The 22,076-nt window shown below is 37.3% G+C and overlaps 1 protein-coding gene across 1 annotated transcript in view; it reads right to left on the reverse strand.

Moving 5' to 3' along the window:
• Window positions 1-22,076, reverse strand: part of SEMA6D (semaphorin 6D) — a 598,535-nt gene that overhangs the window by 311,104 nt on the left and 265,355 nt on the right. Inside the window, exon 3 of the mRNA XM_021096114.1 lies at window positions 8,538-8,609. The gene's annotated coding sequence lies outside the window, so the exon portion shown is untranslated. The remainder of the gene's footprint in view (window positions 1-8,537; window positions 8,610-22,076) is intronic.

The following is a 22,076-nucleotide window of genomic DNA, read 5'->3' on the forward strand; positions in this document are numbered from 1 at the left end:
TCACATTATGAAACATCAGTTTCCTGATTTATCTACATTGTTCCCACACCACGGACCTTTAATCACACAATATGACATTTTGAAAAGACTACTTAGTATGACTATCTCTTCTTTCTCAAGTGCCAACATATTTTTGGAAAGATTAAAGAGATCACCTGCCCAAGGCCTCTTGGTAAAGGAGGGAAGTGAGGGTGTGTTAATAAAATAAGTCAACAGGAGTCGGGGGGAAAAAATCTAAGCAATAGAGCAGGAGTCTTCTTAGGATGGGTAAATGGGATGAGTCCATGGGCAAAGAATTACACAACTGACTGGTTAGGTCAGACGCTTGCTTGGTCATGTGAGTTCTAGTTTATATCCATGCTTCCTCATCCCTATTCCCAGTGTTTGTATCTAAAGTGACTTCAAGTCTGGGGGAGGGGTTTGTTTTGTTTTGTTTTGTTTCATGTTTGGGGGAGAAAGGAGCATGGCAGATGATGTACATAGGATAATAGGAGGAAGAAACAGTACTCAACTCAACTGTTTCTAAGCTCCTCCACTGATTTACTTTTCATTGAACTTGAAAAAATGTATATCATATTCTCAGATTCTTTGCATTCATAAAATGAGTACAACATTTTCATCAAATAAAAGCTTATATTGTAAGGTTATAAAGGTAATTTAGAATTGTTCTTAAATGAATCAAGCTAAACAGAGACCCTCTCAAACTGATTTTAATAACTTTTATAGTTTATTTATCTACCAGTCCTTCTGTGAAATCTGTTTCAACTCATCACCAGTGTTGAGTGTAAAGCTAAATGAATGAATGAATAAAGTGTCAAGATCTCGAATGTGGAACCTTTTTCTATCAGCCTTTGCTTAGAATGTCCTACCTACCTCCTCTGCTTGGAACACACCCATGTCTCCTTCAAGATCTAGGATAAATGTCACAATGATACAGGTCTTCCCTCCAACAATTCCCTTGTTCTAACTATACTCGGCACAAACTTCCACTAGAGCCCTACCATTTAGCAGCAGCATTACTGGGAGCAACTTCAGGGAAGAGCTCACTTACTGGCTTGGCACTTGTATTAGTCAAGACAAGCTCCATTATGCAAGTCACAAACTGACCCCAAAGTCTCAGTGACTTAGTATGACAAAAGCTTATTTCTTGGTTATACCTCATGTCCCATGTACGATTGGCAGAGATGCTAATCTATGTAGTCACTCAGGGATCTGAGTTGAAGAAGATTTCATCATCTTGCAGCTATGCCATCCAGAACACAAGCCTGTTTGATTGCCATGAAATCATTCTATTAAATCATACCTTTATGAAAAACTATATGAGCTTTGATCCCCTCAGTCTGGAAGTGATACACACATCACTTCCACTCATATGTCAGAGTCCAGAACTGGTGACAGTGCCCTAACTAATTGTAAAAGGACCAAGAAATATAGGGGAACAAAGGGAATATTTACCGAGCATTACTGTCTTTCCTCAGTAGTCTATTAAAAATATTGTTAAACTGTCCATACTCTCCAATCTACAAATTAAATGCTATTCCCACCAAAATTCCAATGGTATTTTTTACATAAATAGGAAATACAATCCTAAAATTCATAAAGAACCACAAAAGACCCAGAACAGCCAAAGCAATTTTTATAGAAAAGAGCAAAACTGAAAGTATCACATGTCCTGATTTCAAAACATATTAACAAGCTATAGCAATTAAAACAGTATGATAATGGTATAAATACCAGACATATGGAATAAAATAGAGTCCAGAAATAAACCCCAAACATATGGTCAACTGATTTCTGACAAGGGTACCAAGAATACACAATGGAGAAAACAGTGTCTTCAATGAATTACTTTGAAAAAAATGGATACCTGCATACAAAAGAATAAAATTAGACCTATATATTATACCATACTTAAAAATAAACTCAAAATGGGATTAAAGACATAAATATATGGCCTGAAACTATATAACTCTTTAAAAAAATAGGAGAAATCTTTGTGATATTAGTTTTAGCAATGATATTTTGCTAAAAGAATAGGCAAGAAAAGCAAAACTAGACAAAAATAAACAACAGAAAACCAGAGTTCCTGTCATGGCTCAGTGGTTAACGAATCCAACCAGGAACCATGAGGTTGCAGATACGATCCCTGGCCTTGCTCAGTGGGTTAGGATCCAGCATTGCCGTGAGCTGTGGTGTAGGTTGCAGACATGGCTCAGATCCCGCGTTGCTGTGGCTCTGGTGTAGGCCGGTGGCTACAGCTCCGATTTGACCCCTAGCCTTGGAACCTCCATATGCCACAGGAGCGGCCCAAGAAATGGCAAAAAGACAAAAAAAAAGAAAAAAGAAAACCTAAAAGCTTCTTCACAGCAAAATTAATAATCAACAGAGTAAAAAGGAAACCTATAGAATGGGAGAAAAAAATTGTAAGGCATATGTCTGACAAAGGATTAATTTCCAAAATGCATAAGGAACTCCTACTACTCAATAGCAAATAAGAAACAAAACAAACAAAAAGCCCAATTAGAAAATGGGCAAAGGAACAACCTAAATGTCCATCAACAGATGACTAGATTAGGAAGATGTGGTATACATACACAATGGAATACTACTAAGCCATAAAAAAGAACAAAATAATGCTATTTGCAGCAACATGGATGGAACTAGAGACTCTCATACTGAGTGAAAGAGAAAGACAAACACCATATGATATCACTTATATCTGGAATCTAATATATGGCACAAATGAACCTTTCCACAGAAAGGAACATCATGGACTTGGAGAACAGATCTGTGGTTGCCAAGGGGGAGGGGGAAGGAGTGGGATGGACTGGGAGCTTGGTGCTAATGGATGCAAACTATCACCTTTGGAATGGATTAACAATAAGATCCTGCTATGTAGCACTGAGAACTATTTCTAGTCACTTATGATGGAGCATGATAATTTGAGAAAACAGAATGTGTACATATATGTGTAACTGGGTCACCCTGCTGTGCAGTAGAAAAAAATTGAATTGGGGAAATATCAATTAAAAAAAATAGCAAAGTGGGCAAAGGGCTTGAATAGACATTTCTCCAAAAAAGACATACAAATGAACAGACATTTTTCCAAAAAAGACATACAAAAAGACACACCTTTTCACAGGTATATGAAAAGTGCTCAGGATCACTAATCATCAGGAAAATGCACATCAAAAACACACTTAGATATCACCTGACACCTGTTAGAGTGGCTGTCATCAAAAATAAATAAATAAATAATGTGTTAGTGAAGTTTTGGAGAAATTGTAATCTTTGAACAATGTTGGTAGGAATGTAAATTGGATCAGTTGCTATGAAAAACAGTATGGAGTTTCCTCAAAAGATTAAAAATAGAGCTATCATATGATGAAGCAATTTAGGTAAACAACCAAAAGAATTGAAATCAAGATCTCAAAAAGATAACTTCACCCCCATGTTCACTGCAGCATTGTTTACAACAGCCAAGATATGGAAACAACTTAAATTTCATCCAATGAATGGATATAGAAAGTGTGGTATATTCATATGATGGGATATTATTCATCCCTCAAAAACAAAGAAATCCTACCATTGGCAACAATGTAGATGGATCTGGAAGAGATTATACAGAGTGAAATAAGCCAGTAACAGAATGACAAATACTGCAAAATTCTACTTATATAAGGTATTTAGCATAGTCAAACTTACATGAGAAGAAAACAGAATGCTTATTGCCAGGGGATAGGCGAGGAAATAGAGAATTGCTTTTCAATTGTTTTAAATTTAGTTATACAAAATGAATAAGTTCTAGAGAGCTGCCATACAACACAGTGCCTATTGTTAACAATACAGTATTGAACACTTAAAAATTTAAGAGGGTAGATTTCATGGTAAGTGTTCCTACTACAAAACAACAATACAAACAATTAAAAAACAAAGAGACAGAAGAAAACTTTTGAGGTAATATTTATTTTTATTACATTGGATGTGGTGCCTGCATCACAGGTGCATAAACATGTCCCAAATCATCAAATTATATACATTAAATAAGTGTAGTTTTTTGTCTGTCAGTTGTATTTCAATAAACTGTAAATAAATACTCTCTTAACCACTAGGGAAAGAAAAATGATAAAGACAGTGTCTTCTTGCACATAGCACATTGCAGTGATACTGAATGGTTTTAATAAAGTCAGTTCCTACTAGAGGAATCCTGTATAAATGAGCATTTCATTGAGGTCATACAAGTCCCTTTGAGAAGAATCATATTTAAAGATGACTCTTTGGAGTTGTGTAAAATTTGCTGCAAAAAAATCTACACATTTCAGACTTAATGCCATGCACCCTTTGATATATACAATGAAGTCTGGGATGCTTAGAAGTAAATGTGTTTGTAGTTTATGTTTCTGGTAATTTCATGGGACAACAGAAAAGACCCCCAATGTATTGAGTAAACATTCCACAACCAATTAGGCCATTTATTCCTCAATCCACAACTTCTCTAAACTGAAAGGAGAGAGACCCCTGGTTAAGAGATTCTGACCCCAGTGGCGACGGGGAGGATCTGCCTTCTAATCTCACTTGTAACCCTGTCTCAGGCAGCCCTCAGACTTCTTCCAGACTCAGTTCACTCCACAAGCCCACAAACAAGGGGACAAGCTGACAGGAAATAAGCCAGGCTTCTTGGCCTTCTATTCTGCCTCAGGAGCCAAAAGGAAAGGAGGCCACCTTCAGAGATCCAGCCAGCTAGGAATTAAGCCTCCTCCTCCTCCTCTCTTCATTTGCCCTCGCCAGACAGCCCGTGGACAGCCTTCTCAGGCTTCCGGCTCTCCCGGCCAGCTGGGAAAGGAATGGCCTCTCCAGACCCCTGTGAGCTCGCCAATAAACCTTTTATTTCTACTCAAGAGCCAGAACCGGGAGATTACAAAGCCATCGTCACAAAATGGTCACTAAGAGGGGTTTTAAGAGACCAAGGGAAAGAAAGAATTTCTGGGTCAAAGAAAAAGAAAGACAATGGCAAGTTTCTAGCAGTGTAGTCATGGTTTTCTATAGTTTGCTGATAATCACTGGAAATCTTTCCCTTCCAAAGGACCCCAGGCTGGCTAGAAGATGTGTTTCTGAAATCTGTTCAAAGACACATTTCATTAGTCTTATTTTATAAACTTTCTTTTGTTGCATGAGCCCCAATTCTTTAACACGTGAAAAATTTAAGTTGATACTTTAGGAAGAGACATAAACATTGGTACTGGACCTCCATTTCAGAGGCAGACTTTCTAGGGACTTGATGAGAAAGCAGCTATAGACACTCATCCTTTCAGGCAGTATGACTGTGTGCCAGGACACTCAGCATCATTACTGAACTGAACCTGTGGTGAAGCTCTCCTCCAAGGTTACCCTTGGTGTCTCTTGGCCCAAGAATTTCCCTGGCCCAGCCTAGGACTTCTCTCCAGTGGTGCTGATTCTCTGATTTGGCCTGGTATTATTATCAGGGCTCCGCAAATCATAAATATTCTCCAGGGCCTGACTTGGGACTGGCACCAGAGACACCGCTGAAGCAGTCGAAGAGAAAGGCCCAGTGCGTAGCTGCCAGTACTGCAGGGCCATGTAGCCCCTGTGAGGCCACCATATTTTCCTATGGAGGACTGACTGCCTGGATCCTCCTCTTACCATTTTCTCCATTTTCCAGGCCACCAGCAATATCAGCAAAATATTTTTTCTCAAGCTGGCCAAGGAGAAGTACTCATCGAACCCCTTCTCCTAAGAAGTTCCCATGATTCTTGTGGGAACAGACAGCTAACTCCATTTACTTACAGTTTCTAATGTGCTCTTAAGTTCTTCCTCCAGAAAAATGGATCTCTATGTCTACATAACCATTAGCCACCAAGCAAGTGGTTCTTTGCAGGACAAAAGCATATTCAACCCTAAAAGTGAAACAACCTTCTAACTTAGCCTGCGGAAACCAGTTCTAGTCACCAAATCAGCGTTTTCTAACATCAACAATTTAAAATCCAGTCTTTACCAAGCACTCCTTTGCATACATGTGCCTCATTTAGTTCTCAGTACAACTTTATTATATTGATGTTATTAATATTCTTTTAGATGAGGAAGTTGAAGCTTAAGGAGAAATCAAGTAACAGAATCAGTGTCACTCATATTATAGAAGATGTAAGCAAGACTCAACTGCAAGTGTCTTTGGCTACAAAGCTCCTTTTCTTCTACTGTATCTGGGCATCCATATTCCTCCAATCTGGTCTTGGAACCGTTTTGGATGGAACAAAACTGCATCATTGGGAAGCAAGTAAGACTATATTTAGGCATCCTCACTATCTCTTCCAAATATACTTTACCTGCTTACATATTGGATTTTCACAAAAGCGTTTCTTTGAAGATAAGAAAAACTGGACCACAAAACAATGCATCCATTTGTCCTCTTATTCCAGACTTCTGCTTAGGAAGAAGAAAAAAATAGCTAGAAGAGCAATATATGATTGTGAGGTATCTTCTAAGGATAAGGTTTCTGAGAGATTCTATGGCACATTAATTGATTACCATGTTAACTTAATAGACAGTCAGAGAAGATACCCCACACTCCCTTGTGGCCCAAATTGTGTCTCATAGACCAAAATTTTAATTAAGGAAAATGAGAATGACTGAATTTCAGACTCTTTCAATATGTTTTATGTTTGGGAGAAAATATCAAGTTTCCCCAACTCTTGTGATTTGGAAAGGTAAGCTTTTAAAATATTAGGACAAATGAATTTCTAACCTAATACTGCCAGTAGTTAACTAAGTGACCTTGGGCAAGACATGACCCTCTTGGCTGTGGTTTTTGAAAATGCCATCCACCTTTAAATTTCCTCTGTGTAATAGGGGATATCAAAATGTACAGGATGTCAGGACCCCCACCCCCCACCCCCAGTGTCCAGGATAGTGGAGTTTTGGCCATTTTAATGATGGAAGAAGCAATGCCAAGGTATGTGGCCTCAAGGCTGAGTTGTCTTAAGTGGCTCCCCATGAATCATAACTGCCTTTTGACTTCTTGCTGATATGTTAGCCCTGCTTTCCAATGATAAAACATATTTGTCCCCACCTCTTTTCTCTTCTCTATTCTTCTCTCCTCTTCTCTTTCTTTTCTCTCTCTCTTCTGTGTGTGTGTATGTGTATGTGTGTGTGTCAGAGAGAGAGACAGCCCAGAAGAACTCTGATCATCTAAGTTTGGTATATTTCAGGAACTACCTCCCTTTCTCCTGATGTCTCCACCTCAGCTATTACTACCAGGACTTTCCTTAACTGTTATGCCTAATCCCCTCTTCAGGAAGACACTCTCAGGTAAAAATAGAGAGCCACTTACCTTGGTAGTCTAACTCCTCCCTCTAGGCCAAACCCCTAGTCTAGCACAAAACCCAAGCTATCTTGTCCTATCTGCCAGCCTGATTTCTACTGCCAGCTCATGGTGAGCCTGCTTTTTTCTGAGAATGAACCTTTCAGTTGGTGCAGAGCCTCCTAGACTAAGTAGACATAAATTAGGAAGGGTCCTGCCCACCAGGGCAGTAGTCTATATAGATTGTGTAGGAAAAAAACGGATGAATTTAACTAGAGAATGGCTGAATGGGTTGCAGTTTAAAGAAGCAGTATATCAGCACTTGATTCAAAAATCAAGGAAAAGTTACTTAGGAGAAGGGGGAATCTTGAATGTTCTGAGTCTCAACTTTTTTTTTTCAGGGGAGTGAGAATCTTAAAAATACTAGAATCTTGGAAACCCATTTACATAGACTAACACACTTAAAACTGTACCAAGAGTCAACAGAGATTGCAATACCATCACTGTAACAGTGGATCAATGTCTCACAGGGTCTGTGAGGACATTCATAGCTATCATGACATTCACTTACTCACTGGGTAACAGTATCACTGCTTGAACAGAACTGCTTACTGCCCCTATTCTGCTCCCTCAAATATTCATTAGGTAATATGGTCACATGCCCCAGTCAGTTAACAGTCTTTCTTTGGTACCTGATTGCCTCTTCTTTTGTCACTTGATCATAATCAGGAATATTTCCCTCTATACACACCACACAATTTGCTCTGTTCCATCAACAGCCTGCCAGACTTGGCCATCATAGTATATACATTTGGTTGTGAAAAGAATGTACTTGACATTGATCCAAATTTGGAAACACCATTGTAAGGCAAATTCAATGTAAGGCATGCAGAAAACTGACCTAGATTATTATTCAAATGCTGTGCTTTGAAGCAGTGCTTCTAATATTTATCTTTATTCTCCCCCTTTTGTGTTTTTCTAAATTGGTAACGAGGGTTTAAACAATCATGATAACACTTGAATTTTGATCTGTACTAAATCAAGAATCCAATCTGAAAAGCTAACCCAACCTGACCACTTAGTCTAGCGCCAGCACTGAGGCATAAATCCAGATTAGATGACAGAATTTCCTAAGAAGAATGACTCTTCCACATTCAAACTTAAATCAAAGAGTAGGATACACAAGTGGAAGAGACACAATTGCAAAAGACCCGTGTCTTACCCTTAGGAGTCTTGTTCTTCCTCAGGATTCCAGGCTGTCAATGTTGGGCCAAGAGATCCAGGGCTCTGCATTCTACAGGAAATAGAAAAAATATGAGCCAACAGACATTGAAACAGCTACAAATACAGTGGAAATGCATTGCCTGAAGATTACTAAAGAAAGAGAAAATAAATTGGAATTAGGTTCATAATTCCAGTTAATCTAAGCAATTCCAGGCCTTCAAAAGAAAAGATTTCTCCATACAGAACCAATATGTGAGCCAGCAGCCTCAAAGAGGGCCCTGGAAAGCATGCAGTGTGCTTATAGTGGGGAGCAACACCATGTCGCATGGAACAAGGACATAGATGAAGTAACACCAAGACACATATGACAATTTTATTTCCTTCTCAATAATTTTGGTGAGTTCAAGGAAAAAGTCTTATTTTGATTAAAGCATTTTTCTAATTTTGCTAAACTCTCTTTTAACTAGCATACATCTTGGTAGACCACAAGACTCAGTAGGAATTTATTAATCACATTTGTTTCCATTGTATTTATATTTACATGTCTTATATTTCTCACAATCCATAGGAATATTCATTTACCTAAAGCGTTTCTGTTTAAAGTGGTTTTAAATTTTAAAGTGAGTTGAAAAAAAAAATAAAAGTGAGTTGATTTTTTAAAAACTTACGTAAATAATAGTACTTTTGGTATACCAATATACGAAAAATCATGAAGGTAATAAGCAGGGGACTACATTTGTGTAATACTATTTATAGACATAAGAGAAGAAAGCATACATGGAGATTGGAAGCTACATTAACAGAGAGTTGATTATTTTTTTGTTAATCTTATCTCCAATATCTAGTACAGTATATGACATACAGTAGGTATTTGATAAATATGTTTTTAAAGTAAATGAACAAATACACAGGTAGCTTTTGGAGCATCTGGAATATATGTAGATATCTGAGCTGCTGATGGACATGGAACAGGGCTTGTCTATTATTATAATTCTAATATCTAGTACAGGTACTTGACCTGACAGTACTCCAGGAACACTTGTTAGCTATAAAAATGAACATGCTTTTATTTTATTTTTTAATTAAAAAGTAGCAATTTATTTTATTTTATTTCCCCAATACATTATTTTTTTTCTACTGCACACCATGGTGACCCAGTTACACATATATGTATACATTCTTTTTTTTTCACATTATCATGCTCCATCATAAGTGACTAGACATAGTTCCCAGTGCTACACAGCAGGATCTCATTGCTAATCTATTCCAAAGGCAATAGTCTGCATCTGTTAACCCCAAGCTCCCAATCCATCCTACTCCCTCCCCCTCCCCCTTGGAAATCTTAGAAAACTATACATAGAACTACCACGTGACCCAGCAATCCCACTCTTGGGCATATATCTGGACAAAACTTTCCTTAAAAAAGACACAGGCACCCTCGTGTGCCTTGCAGCACTATTCACAACAGCCAAGACATGGAAACAACACAAATGTCAATGAACAGGCTTTTAAATGTCCTGACTTAAGAAAATTCTTCAAAAAGGAAAACGAGCAAAATAGTAAAGACTATTTTGATGTCCCACCTTCCTCCCCTATAAAAACAAACAAACAAAAACCCTTAGAGAAATAGTTCTACAAATTCCTGGATTTAGACAACGGCATTCCAAGGTTCAGGCAATACGAGGGTGCACTGCTGTAAAGAATTTAAAATCAATAATACATGCAACTAAAAGCATCTCTGTTTTTTTATCATCATTCACTGACAATCCTCAACCATGTCGGTGATAAAATATACCTCCCCACCAGGCAGGTAGCTTCCATTGTCCCTGACTTGGTATATACCACTGGCTTCAGAAAAGATGGGCTATTTACTTAAACTAAGTAAGTAATTATGCTGATAAGGAATTTAGAAGTCACAGATTTTCTGTACTCGGAGACCTCAATTGTTCAAGGTCAATGGAAAGAAAAATTCAGGAAAACTTTTCTACAGAAAAACTCAAGGGACTATGAACAGGCTAGAGTAGAAAGAGTTTGTCTTGGGAATCATCCTTAATGGTTTTACAGTGTGATGTGAAGGTAAGTGAATACTGCCCAGAGGCAGGACCACTACTAGTTGGCTGAGTACTGCTAGTTGGAGACAGTTTCATCTGTGCCACTTAAACTTGGATGTTAGCAATTGATCTGTGCTTTCTTGGTATCATTGTTGTAGAAGATAACCAAAGAGGGTTGCTTTACTATCTAGATAGCCTATCAACAGGGAATAATATTAACTCTCTCTTTGCTCTGAACTTGCTTCCCATAATGTTGTTCACATCCTAGCTGGTGTTCCTTCTTCTAGGATTGTCACCTTGGCTATTGTGGGCCTTGCTGACTTGTTCTCCTCAGAGTCCAGCATTCATTCATTCAGACTAAGATAATGGGTTTGATGATTCTTGCTTCTCATTGCCTGCTTCCTCGTTGAACCAGTGCTCAGAGTTTAAGCCATTTGTCTCCAGACCATTTTATTCCCTGCTCAGTCACAATGGTTGAAGCACTCTCAATTTCTACTAATTTCTACTAATGTTAGATTCAAGCCAAATCTTCTATCATGAGAAAATTCTAATGTTGGAAATCATTGTCAGCTGCACCTGAGTTTTCAACAAAGAAGAAACATAGGTATGAAAAAATATATATACACATACATACACGTGTGTGTAAGTATGTGTATGTATGTATGTGTGTATAGTATCACATACCATTTAAATTACAAAGGAAGTTGAAATTACTGATTTCCTTGATCGTATTCTATTTCCAACAAGAAGGCAGTCAGGTGTAATGCAGCAAGTGACAAACCATGGCACAAGCCCTTTATTTACATAACATGTGTACAGGCCCATGCTTCACCAAGCACTGTTACATAAACTGTCTCATCTGAACCTCAATCCTGTCGCTATCATTATTTTCCATGCCACAGATGGGTGGAAAAAACCTAAGGTCCATAAAAGCAAAGAAACTTTTTCCAGATCACATTACTAACAGAGAAAGGGGTTCACATTTATCTTCTTTCTGCTTGCTACTCTAGCAGGCACATCTAAATGGCATTAGCGTTAATGCTGGGTTAGGCTGAAGAGAAATTCATGATGATAAAGAACAGTATCAATTTTCCTTTAGCATCCTGTTAGGGAAAGCAAAAAGACAACATCTTCACCCTAAGCAAAATGCCATGATGTGGAAAAGGAATGTGATAACGTAGAGAAACCATCCCGCTCCCATTTTCCAGAAATCTAGATCAATTCTTACAAGTTCATCCCTAATTAAAAAGCCTTTTAAATTCGGCCATGCCTTTCTTAACTTATAAACCTACCATTTGGCTAACATTTTCAAGTTGCTTTTCCCCCACAAATTTGCCAGCCTTCTTGCATTTCCAACCTTCAATGTATAATGAGAACACACTGGGTATATAATGCCTTGAGTCAACTCACCTTCTCTAGGCTGCATTTTCTAGCAATTGTTAGCATAAATACCAACATGTTTACATCATAATTACTTTAATCCCCTTGGCCCCACCAAACCTGGAGTGTGTCAATCCACAACAATTTCAGGAGTAAGGGGTGATTACCTGTCCATGAAACGTAAATTACAATAAAAGCTTGAAAACTTGGCACACTACCTCTGAAAGGATCCCAACTTTGCATCAGAGAGGGCACAAGCCTTTTTTGTTGATGTAAGCAAATCACAGTTTTCTAGGTCTTCAGGTTCTCATTTATAAAGTAAGGATCACCATTCTTATCTTTAAATTTTCTCCATGAAAATTACAAATATGAACATTTTGGCATCTGAAAAGCATGTTAAAAAAAGCATGTCAGAAAAGTATGTTTTTTTTTTTTTTCCCCTGGAGAAAACCACTAAATAATTATTACTGCAAAATTGGCAAGACACTTTTCTGGATTTATAACATAAAGTCAGGGACGTTTCCCTTTCATAGGCTGTAAAAGAGTTTAACACCACTAGCAATGGTGCACAGCAGGTGTCGAAGAAGTAAAAATTTTAAATAGCTTGTGGATAACTATTTACCCACATATCCATGTACAAAGATTTATATCCAGAGGCTTCTTATTATTAATAACCAGACAGTTAACAGTGAGAGAGGTTGAAGTTAAAAGCCCAGTTTAAGTGATTTTAACTTTATGAGGGATATTTTTTATATACAATAGAGATCCATATTTCAGTAGTCAAAGCAGATTTATTGATTATTTAATGTGCGCAAAGCACTGGGGGTATAGAACCTAAGCAATTCTTATGTTTATTGAGCACCTACCACATTCAAGGTTCATTGTAGGAGCATTTACTTGTGTATTTGTGAATAGTGAGGGTTGTAAGGGGGAGGGAGAGGAATTGTAGGAGAAGGAGGAGAAGGAGAGGAATGGAGTATTTGAGCTTGAGTCTCAGCTCTACTCATCACTGAGATTCATAACATACCTCATGGAATGTTTTGCCTATTTGCACAAGAGACTTAGTAACTTCTTAAGAGAGTCCAAATTCAGACAAGGCCACCTGGTCTAGGACAGGACATCATTTATCAGTGGGTTAGGGAATCCGTGGGATTGTCAACTTGATCTATGTTCTGACCTAACTTTGTATGGACTCATGTGTATGGCACTTGTCTATTAAAGAGATATTTAAATTAAATGTGGTAAAGCATAAAGAGAGCACTTCCATTTCTGCAAGGGTGCCTGTAGTTTGTGCATATGAAAGACTGCGAAAGATACAATATAACTTTGGCACCTTGGGAGAGCCAGTAAATCAGCCACACCAGCGTGGTGGCAGCAAATTGTCTTTAACAGCAGCACACCAGCAGCCCCTCCAACTGACAGTCTCAGAACAAAGAAAAGCTGACCTGGCTGTGGAATATACTGCCAGCAGATCTGGGGGTGTCAAGAAGCTTGGACCTTGGCATGAACCTGGGCACAGGTAGCAGTGGCTCGATATGAGGCAGAGAAAACAGGTATCATGAAAGGTACCTGAAGCAGGATGGAGTGTGGATGGAACATCTAATGTCACACGATGCCTGAAAGCATATCTCTTTTTTTTATTAGCAGTTATTTTTATTTTGCTTTAATTTCTTATATATATATATATATATATATATATATATATATATATATATATATTTCTACTGCACAGCATAATGTGCATATATGAGACATCACTAGGGACATCGTGCTACAGGTGCTGGATGTATTAGAACAGCAGTGAGTAGTCTAACCACATTAATACTTTTTACCACTTATGTGTCCTTGAAAAGCATGTTCTACATGGAAGAAAATATATTTAACAGCCATGACAATGAAAGGTCATTGTCCTTATCTTACTGACGAAGAACTGTAACCCTTCTGAAGGAAATCTATTAGAGTCACCATATAAGTTGAATGGTGGCCCCTAAGAAGCTATATCCATGTCTGAAGCCCTGGAACTTGTGAATAGTACCATATTTATTTAAAAAAGTGATTAAGTTGAAGGTTTTTTTTTTCTGTCTTTTTGTCTTTTTGCCTTTTTTAGGGCCACACCTGTGGCATGTGGAGGTTCCCAGGCTAGGGGTACCACAGCCACAGCCACAACATGAGATCTGAGCTGAGTCTGTGACCTACACCACAACTCATGGCAATGCCAGATCCTTAACCCACCGAGCAAGGCCAGGGATTGAACCTGCAACCTCATGGTTCCTAGTTGGATTCGTTTCTGTTGGGCCATGACGGGAACTCCTAAGTTGAAAACCTTGAGAGAATTTGTTTATTATGAATTTTCAAGGTGGCCTTTAATGCAAACACATGCACACTTATAAGAGAGAGGCAGAGGGAGTTTGAGATGGATATGCAGAGGAGAAGACACAAAAAAGAGGGGGAGGCGATGTGACTATGTTGGTGAAGACTGAAGTGATGCAGTCATAGTCTGGAGCTTCCAGAAGCCAGAGAGGCAAGGAGCAGATTCTCCCTAAAGCCTTCAGAGGAGTGAGCCAGTGCTAACACCTTAATTTCAGACTTCCAGCCTCCAGAACTGTGAAAGAATAAATTTCTGTTCTAAGCCATCCAGTCTAACTTGTTACAGCAGCTATAGGAACTAATACAGTCATGCAATTAACTAGCAAGAGAAGACTCATGTTTCAGATCCACATCTGTCTGACTTTAAAATCTGTCTGTTTGGGCCCCAGGGGGATGCCTTCTATATACCATCAACATGTGCTACGGCCCTAGTTTATGCCTTTAAGGTACTTACATCTATTTTAGTCACAGCCACCTTCTATTTGGAAAACACTAAAAATTGCTTCTAAATGTTCAGATGTAAACAAAATGTATATGCTGTAAAGGCTACAGGAGTTGCATTAGAGAACCTGTTACGGGCAGAAATGATATGGAATAAGTGTACAAAGGAAAAGGTGTTGAATTATGAAGAAAAGGATACATGTAATTGGATAATTGTGAAGGACCAGGTAGAACATTTCAAGGTCTCTGAAGAACAGCTTGAGCAATATTTCCAGGGGAAAATTACAAGCCCCATGCAGAGTACACTGTGTTATCCTGCTTGCAATTGAAAATCTTGTACTAAAATGAAAAACTCATTAGATTTAGATCTTGGTTGTTTCCGCTATTGCTTTAGTGGATGGTTACTATCCTATCCTTTCTGCAATCTGAGGTATTCTTACTTACCGAAGATTCTTCTCTTAAAAAAAAAAAAATCCTTCCTACATCCAAGGTCATTACTGAATGGGTTTTGTATCTACACACCTCTTTATGGTCAGGCATTTATTTTCTCTCCATGTGCCTTTTCAATGCCATCTGTTTTGCTAAGGGATTTAGTGAATTGCAAACCAGACCAGCAGCATATAGGGTCACAAATATTAAGTTATTGGAAAATAAGTTTTAGCTTTACTTCAGCCCTTTACTCTCTTCACTGATGGTGAACTGAGTCATCTGCATGAGAAATAAAATTACCTATAATCCTGCCCAATCTTAATAATGAAAAAAAAAAGACCTTTTATCTCTTCATTGTAAACAAAGTAATCACATTTTGTTATGGCTCACAAAAACAGGAAAAACAATAACAAACCACCACAACTAATGTGTTTTTCATTTTCCCTGAGAACAACTCGGTAATCTTAACTCTAGTTCATTACAGCCAATGATTTAATCTCTGATGGCAGAGAAGAAAGAAGTATGTTTATGTCCAGGGTAGTAACTGTGTCCCTGCTGACTGATACTCACAGATACCATAGGGAAAAGGTTCAGTTTTTAGCAAAATACCTGAGAAGAACAAGGTTGGGATTGGGCATTTGGGGTATGGCTTTCACCTGTTAGAGCTGTTGGTCAGGCAATATATAGTAGGTGGGTCCCTGCTACATTAGGCACAGTGCTGGGAACTGCAAGTGTTTGGGGTGGAGGGATTAAAAAGAGGTTTAAAGTGTCCATCTCTGCCCTAAAAGTTTACTTGGGGAGATGAAAAATAATGTCTTAAATTTTAAATAATAGCCCCAAACAATCAAAACAAAAAAGAACCTCAAATAAAAGTTCAAGACAACAAAAATAGCACAAGACAGGACACATTTAATTATCAATAATTGCTCCAGGATGTCAGAGAAATGGAGAGAACATATCATACTGGAATGGTCTGGAAAAACTCCACGACAGTACCAAGATTCAAAATGAATTATGCTAGATGGATGTAAAAGGCCAAAAGCAATCAATATCTAGAATCACCAAATGGTGCCTTTATGAATATTCAGTATACTCTGGAAATGCACAAGGACTGTCTTTCTCATGTGGCAGGACCAAATCTCACATGCACTGACTTGAATCAGTGCACATCTGCAGCCTTTTTCTTCCAACACAGAATAACTGTGAGTATGTAAACAAACATATATTTTATTCACATATTATACAAATGTATCCTGCAAGTAGAAGTTCTAATCTTATGCATTTTATCCCTATGGGACTATTTGTGTGTTTGCATTGACCTTAGTTCATCCATTAACATACGAAGACCAGATTTTCTGTTCCAAATAGAATGACTCATCTAAGTACAGAAAGCAATTAAATTTCCAAGAAGAAGCCTCTTCCTAACATTCTGCACATCTCACTTTATCAATAAGAACTGACTTAGAGATTTATATTATTATTGTTATGATTCATTCTAATGAGGGAAAGACCTTCATCCCATGCCATCTGTGGTATTTTCATATGATTATCAAATCTGACAGATAAACCTCAGATTCTTGTTCTATTAGATTCAAGCTAGCCATTTGTCTTTCTACTAAGTAATGTTTTAGGCACTGCAGATATAATACAGTGGTGGTGGGGAAGGTACAAAGTCGGTGTGTTCATGGAGTTTACATACGTGTGTGTGTGTGTGTGCTCGAGCGCGCTGGGAGAGACAGACAATAAACAAGTGGTACAATGACTAAAGGTAATTCAGACTGGGAATATCTGCTATATAGAAATAATGATGGTGTGATGAGATGGGGAGTACGTATTGGGGGTAGAGGAAATGGGACTGTAGATGGTGTGGTCACCCAGACCTTCTCTGAGAAGGTCACATTAAAATTAAAATTTGAATGAAGGGAGTGATGCAAAGATCAAGGGAAGAGTGGTCCAGGTAGAGAAAAGCAAACACAAAGGCCCTAGGATGGAAGCAAGTTGTTCAAGGACCAGCAAAAGGCTTAGCAGGGTTGAAGCAGGGTGAGAGGAGGGGAGTGTTGGGAAGAAGCAGGAAGAGGAAGCAGGTAGCGGTTAGACCCTGTGGGCCTTGTGGGCCAATGGAAAGGATTCCATATGCAAATACTAAGAGTCATTTCATAAGATCAAGACAAATTTAGTTGAATTAATTTCTGAATCATTACATCTGCTGTTGTACATTAAGATACTCTTTGGTAACAAACATTTTAGATACCTACTTAAACATTTACTAAAAATATAATATTTACCAAAACTGGGATTAGTTATTTACACAGTTCAATGATCCCGTTTCAGCTTAAATAAAAATTACGGGATTTTTTGCCAAATGATTCAATGTTCCCCATCCCTGTCTCATAAAATTATCCACACAAAAGATTAGAGGCAAAGAAACAAAGCTGACAATCACATAACACTAACAAACCATCTATTTTCAGTTGCCTTTGCTCCTTCTTCTACTCTGTCCTCAAGAATACAGTGTCCTGAAGGAGTTTTAGTCATAGCAGATATATGATTTTCCTTCAGTGCTTTCAAAGCACATTTAGAGTAGGGTACTTATTATTTTGTAAGATTTGGTCATTGGCACGAAGATTTCTCAGCAACTCTAAATAAGCCTGGCTAACTGGACTTCATTGATCACTCCTTGAAATGATTTTCCTCCTCTCTGACTCAAATCTTTGCTTCTTATCAAAATTGCTCTTTCAGGGTAAAAAAAGGACTTGAGACGAAAAGTAATTTCTGATAAGCAGTAATGAGCCTGACTTCTTCTTCCTAGGCTTCCTAGGTATAAAAATTAGATTCCAAGTAATTTCTAAATAATTTCTGAGAATTCACTGAAGGAGAATTCCTCCTCTTAGCTGAGTGTCATTTGTTTGCAAATGAGAAGACACAGCTGTGGGATGGCTAATTAGAAGACTTTAACCTCACTGAATTATGTCTTATCAAAACCTAGAAAACAAGCATTTTTCTTAGTCTCTGTGTAAGATTTTTAAACTCTCTTGCTCAGGGATTTGAATCTAGGGGTCTAGAGAGCTTAAAAGGTCAACGGAGGAGTTAGTGGAATTGATTTTTAGGAATGGATTTAATTTCATAAATTCATGTATTATTTAGGATATTGAAGTAGAAGGACCAAATACCATATATTCTGCACTATTCCACGTTTTCCCCCAGATAGTGATCTCTAGTATTGCCACAGAGATGAAATCTTTTAAATTAGAACTTAATAGAGTTTTTTCTATTGTTAATAAAGTCGAGTATTGGTTTAACTGGAAGGCTGTAAAGAAAAAAAATAAGAAAATCTACCATTTGTTTTGTGATTATTTTACAAGTTTTAAAATTTAAATATTTTACCTTTCAGGATCATAAGCATCTCAAATTTACTGCAGTCAATACTGAAATCTTGACTCCCACACTCACTATCCCATCTATATACCCCATTGGTCTGTCCTAGTTTAGTAAATCACCATGGATCCAGTGCCAAATCAAATTAGATCATTCTTCATTCTCTTCTCTCTCAGACTATCCTTCAACTCCATACACATCCAATCCATCTGCATGTCCTACTAACTCAGTCTACAAAATATATCACAAGGCTGCAATCGAAGAGCTGCAGGGCTGTGTTCTTATCTGGGGGCTCAAGTGAAAAGAGTGTGATTTCAAGCTTATTCAGGTCATTAGCAGAATTCATTCCCTTATAGATGTTTGACTGATGGGGGCTGGCTTCTTGCTGTAGGTTGGCTAAATACTGCTTTCATGTCATTGTGGCCACCAAAAGTTCCTAGAGGCTATCAATATATATCCTCTCCATGGGGGTTCTCCAACATAGGCCACTTACTTCACTGAGCCTATGAGAAGAGCCTCTGACTTGAGTCTGTTAACACAGAGTTTTATATGATGCACAATGATAATGAGATTTGCATCCTATCACCTTTGCCATAAAACATAACCTAATTATGGAAGTGACATACCATTACATTTGCCATATTTAATTGGTTAGAAAAAAGTCACAGGTCCCACCTAGACTCAAGGAGACATTACACAAAAATGTGAGAATCACTGGGGCTTACTTTAAGGTCTTCCTGCCAGATTATAATTGATATTCTTTACTACAGCTTTTTTTTTTTTTAATTTTATCATTCTTGGTGCATAGTCTTACTATTTCCTTTCTTTTGCTTATTTTTGCTTAAATCACATTTGTTCCTTCTAGTTTCTTTAGATGGAAACTTAGGCCATTTATTTGAAACCATTCTTCTTTCTGAATAAAGGTGTTTAGTGCTATAAACAAATCTCCAATCACTGTGATAGCAGCATCTTACACATTTTTAGTGGTAATGTTTTAATTTTCATTCCATTCAAAATACATCCTGATTTCCATTTTGATCTCTTATTTGATGTATAATTAGCAATGTGTTACTTAGATTCCAAATGCTTCAGGATATCTTTCTGTTATTGATGCCTAACTTAATTCCATTATGGTCAGGGAATATATTTTAAATATCTAGAATCCTTTTTAAACACAAGAAATTTGATTTATGGTCAGAATATTGTCCATCTTGGTAAATGTTCAGTGAACATTTGAAAAACAACACATATCCTTTTATTATTGAGCAGAGTCTACCATAAATGTCAATTAGGGGAAAGTGGTTGATAGTGTTTCTATACCTTTATTTAATGTACATTTTCTGATATTACTGAAAGTTTTTGAAATCCTCAATTATGATTGTGGATTTGTCTAATTCTCCTTTTACTTCTATCAGTTTCTACTTCATGCATTTGGAAGCTTTGTTTTAAGTGCATAAATATTTAGAACTGCTGTATTCTCTTAATGAACTGACCTCTTTGTCATCCTGAAATGATGCTCTTTACCTCTGGTCATATTCTTTTTGTTATATCAATATAGCCATTCAGCTTTCTTTTAAATATGTGTTATCATGGGTAAATTCAGGCATCATTTTACTTTTAACCAATTTTTATATTTTAAATTGCTTCTTGTGAGCAACATATCTTGATTCTTAGATTTATTCAATCTGACAATCACTTGTTTTTAATTAGGTGTTAAAACCATTTTTATTTAGTGTAGTTATGAGTATATTGTGTTAAAATCTACTATGCTGTTCTTTGTTTTATGTCTCATCTTTTTTTTTTTTTTTTAGGGCCACGCCTGCAGCATGTAGAGGTTCTCAGGCTAGGGGTTTAGTTGGAGCTGTAGCAGCTGGCCTACACCCATAGCCATAGCAATGCCACGTTTGTGACCTACACCACAGCTCATGGCAACGCCAGATCCCTAACCCACTGAGCAAGGCCAGGAACTGAATCTGTATCCTCATGGATAATAGTTAGATTAGTTTTCACTGAACCACAAAGGGAACTCCCAATTCATCTCTTCTTCATTCCATTCATTTCTCTGTTACAGACTGAATGTGCCCTCTCCCCTGAATTCATATGCTGAAGCCTTAACCTATGTCATGATGGTATTTGTAGATGGGGCCTTTGGGAGGAAATTAGAGTTAGATTAAACCATGAGAGTGTGGTACTAATGATGGGATTAGTGGCTCTGTAAGAGGAAGAAGAGAGAGCGAGCTCCCTCTCTCCATATACACACACCACAGAAAGGTTGTGTGAGGATACAGCAAGAATGTGGCCATCAGGAAGGGAGTTCTCAAGAGAAACTGAATTGGCTGGCACTTTGATTTTGAACTTCTTAACCTCCTGAACTATGAGAAGTAAATTTCCACTGTTTAAGCCATCGAGTCTATGGTATTTTACTATGGCATCCTGAACAGACTGACACCCTTTATTTCTGTTTTTTTTGGATTAAGGGAATGTATTTTTAAATTATTCTACTTTATATCCTTTGTTGGCTTATTAGTTTTGTCTCTTTTTTTATAGTGGTTGATTTAGGATTTATAATATACATCTTTAAAATATTATCACTTACCTGAAGTAATATCAGGTCACTTCATGTAAAGTGTAAGGCCATTACAACATATGCATCATTTCTCCTCTCCCATTTATTTGCAATTTTCATGAAACATTTTATTACTATATTTATGATAATATATGACAAATCCCCTCAATATGCCATACATTTTCTTTTTAAATAACCAATTATATTTAAAACATAAATGTTTTTATATACTCATGTATTTATCATTTCTAGTGCTTTTCACTCCTTTGTATCAACTTAGATTTCAGATTTTTTCTGTCTGAAAACCTTTTTATTTTTGAGAGATATTTCTGCTGAGTATAGATTCTAGGTTCACAACTTTGCTCTTTCAGTAATTTAAAGATGTTCCTCCTTTATCTTCTGGCTTGCATTGTTTTTAATGAGAAATCTGCAATTGTTCTTACCTTTTTTCCCTTTGTATGTACTTCATCTTTTATTTTTTTGGCTATTTTTAGCATTTTCCTTTTATTACTGGTTTTGGCTATTTGTTTTTGATATAACTTGGTGATGTTATCTTCATGATCTTGTCCTGGCATTTATTGAAATAATTTCTTGGATCTATAGGTTTATATTTTTCAAAAAATTTGTAAATTTTTCACCCTTAATAGTTTTTCTACACCTCTCTCTCTTTTAAGGATTCCAATGACAAATATACTAGGCTGTTTGAAACTTTTCTATACCTCACTGATGCTCTGCTCATTTTTAAATTATTCATTCTTTTTTTTTCCTCTGTGTGTTTCATTGTGGTTATTTTCTATTGCCATATCTTCAAATTTGTTAATCTTTTCTTCTATAGTGTCCAATCTCATTCTATATATTTATTTTATTTTATTTGACTTTTTTAGGGCCTCACCCACAGCATATGGAGGTTCCCAGGCTAGGGGTCTAA

This window comes from Sus scrofa, chromosome 1 (assembly GCF_000003025.6).
Source record: "Sus scrofa isolate TJ Tabasco breed Duroc chromosome 1, Sscrofa11.1, whole genome shotgun sequence".
Lineage (NCBI taxonomy): Eukaryota > Metazoa > Chordata > Mammalia > Artiodactyla > Suidae > Sus > Sus scrofa.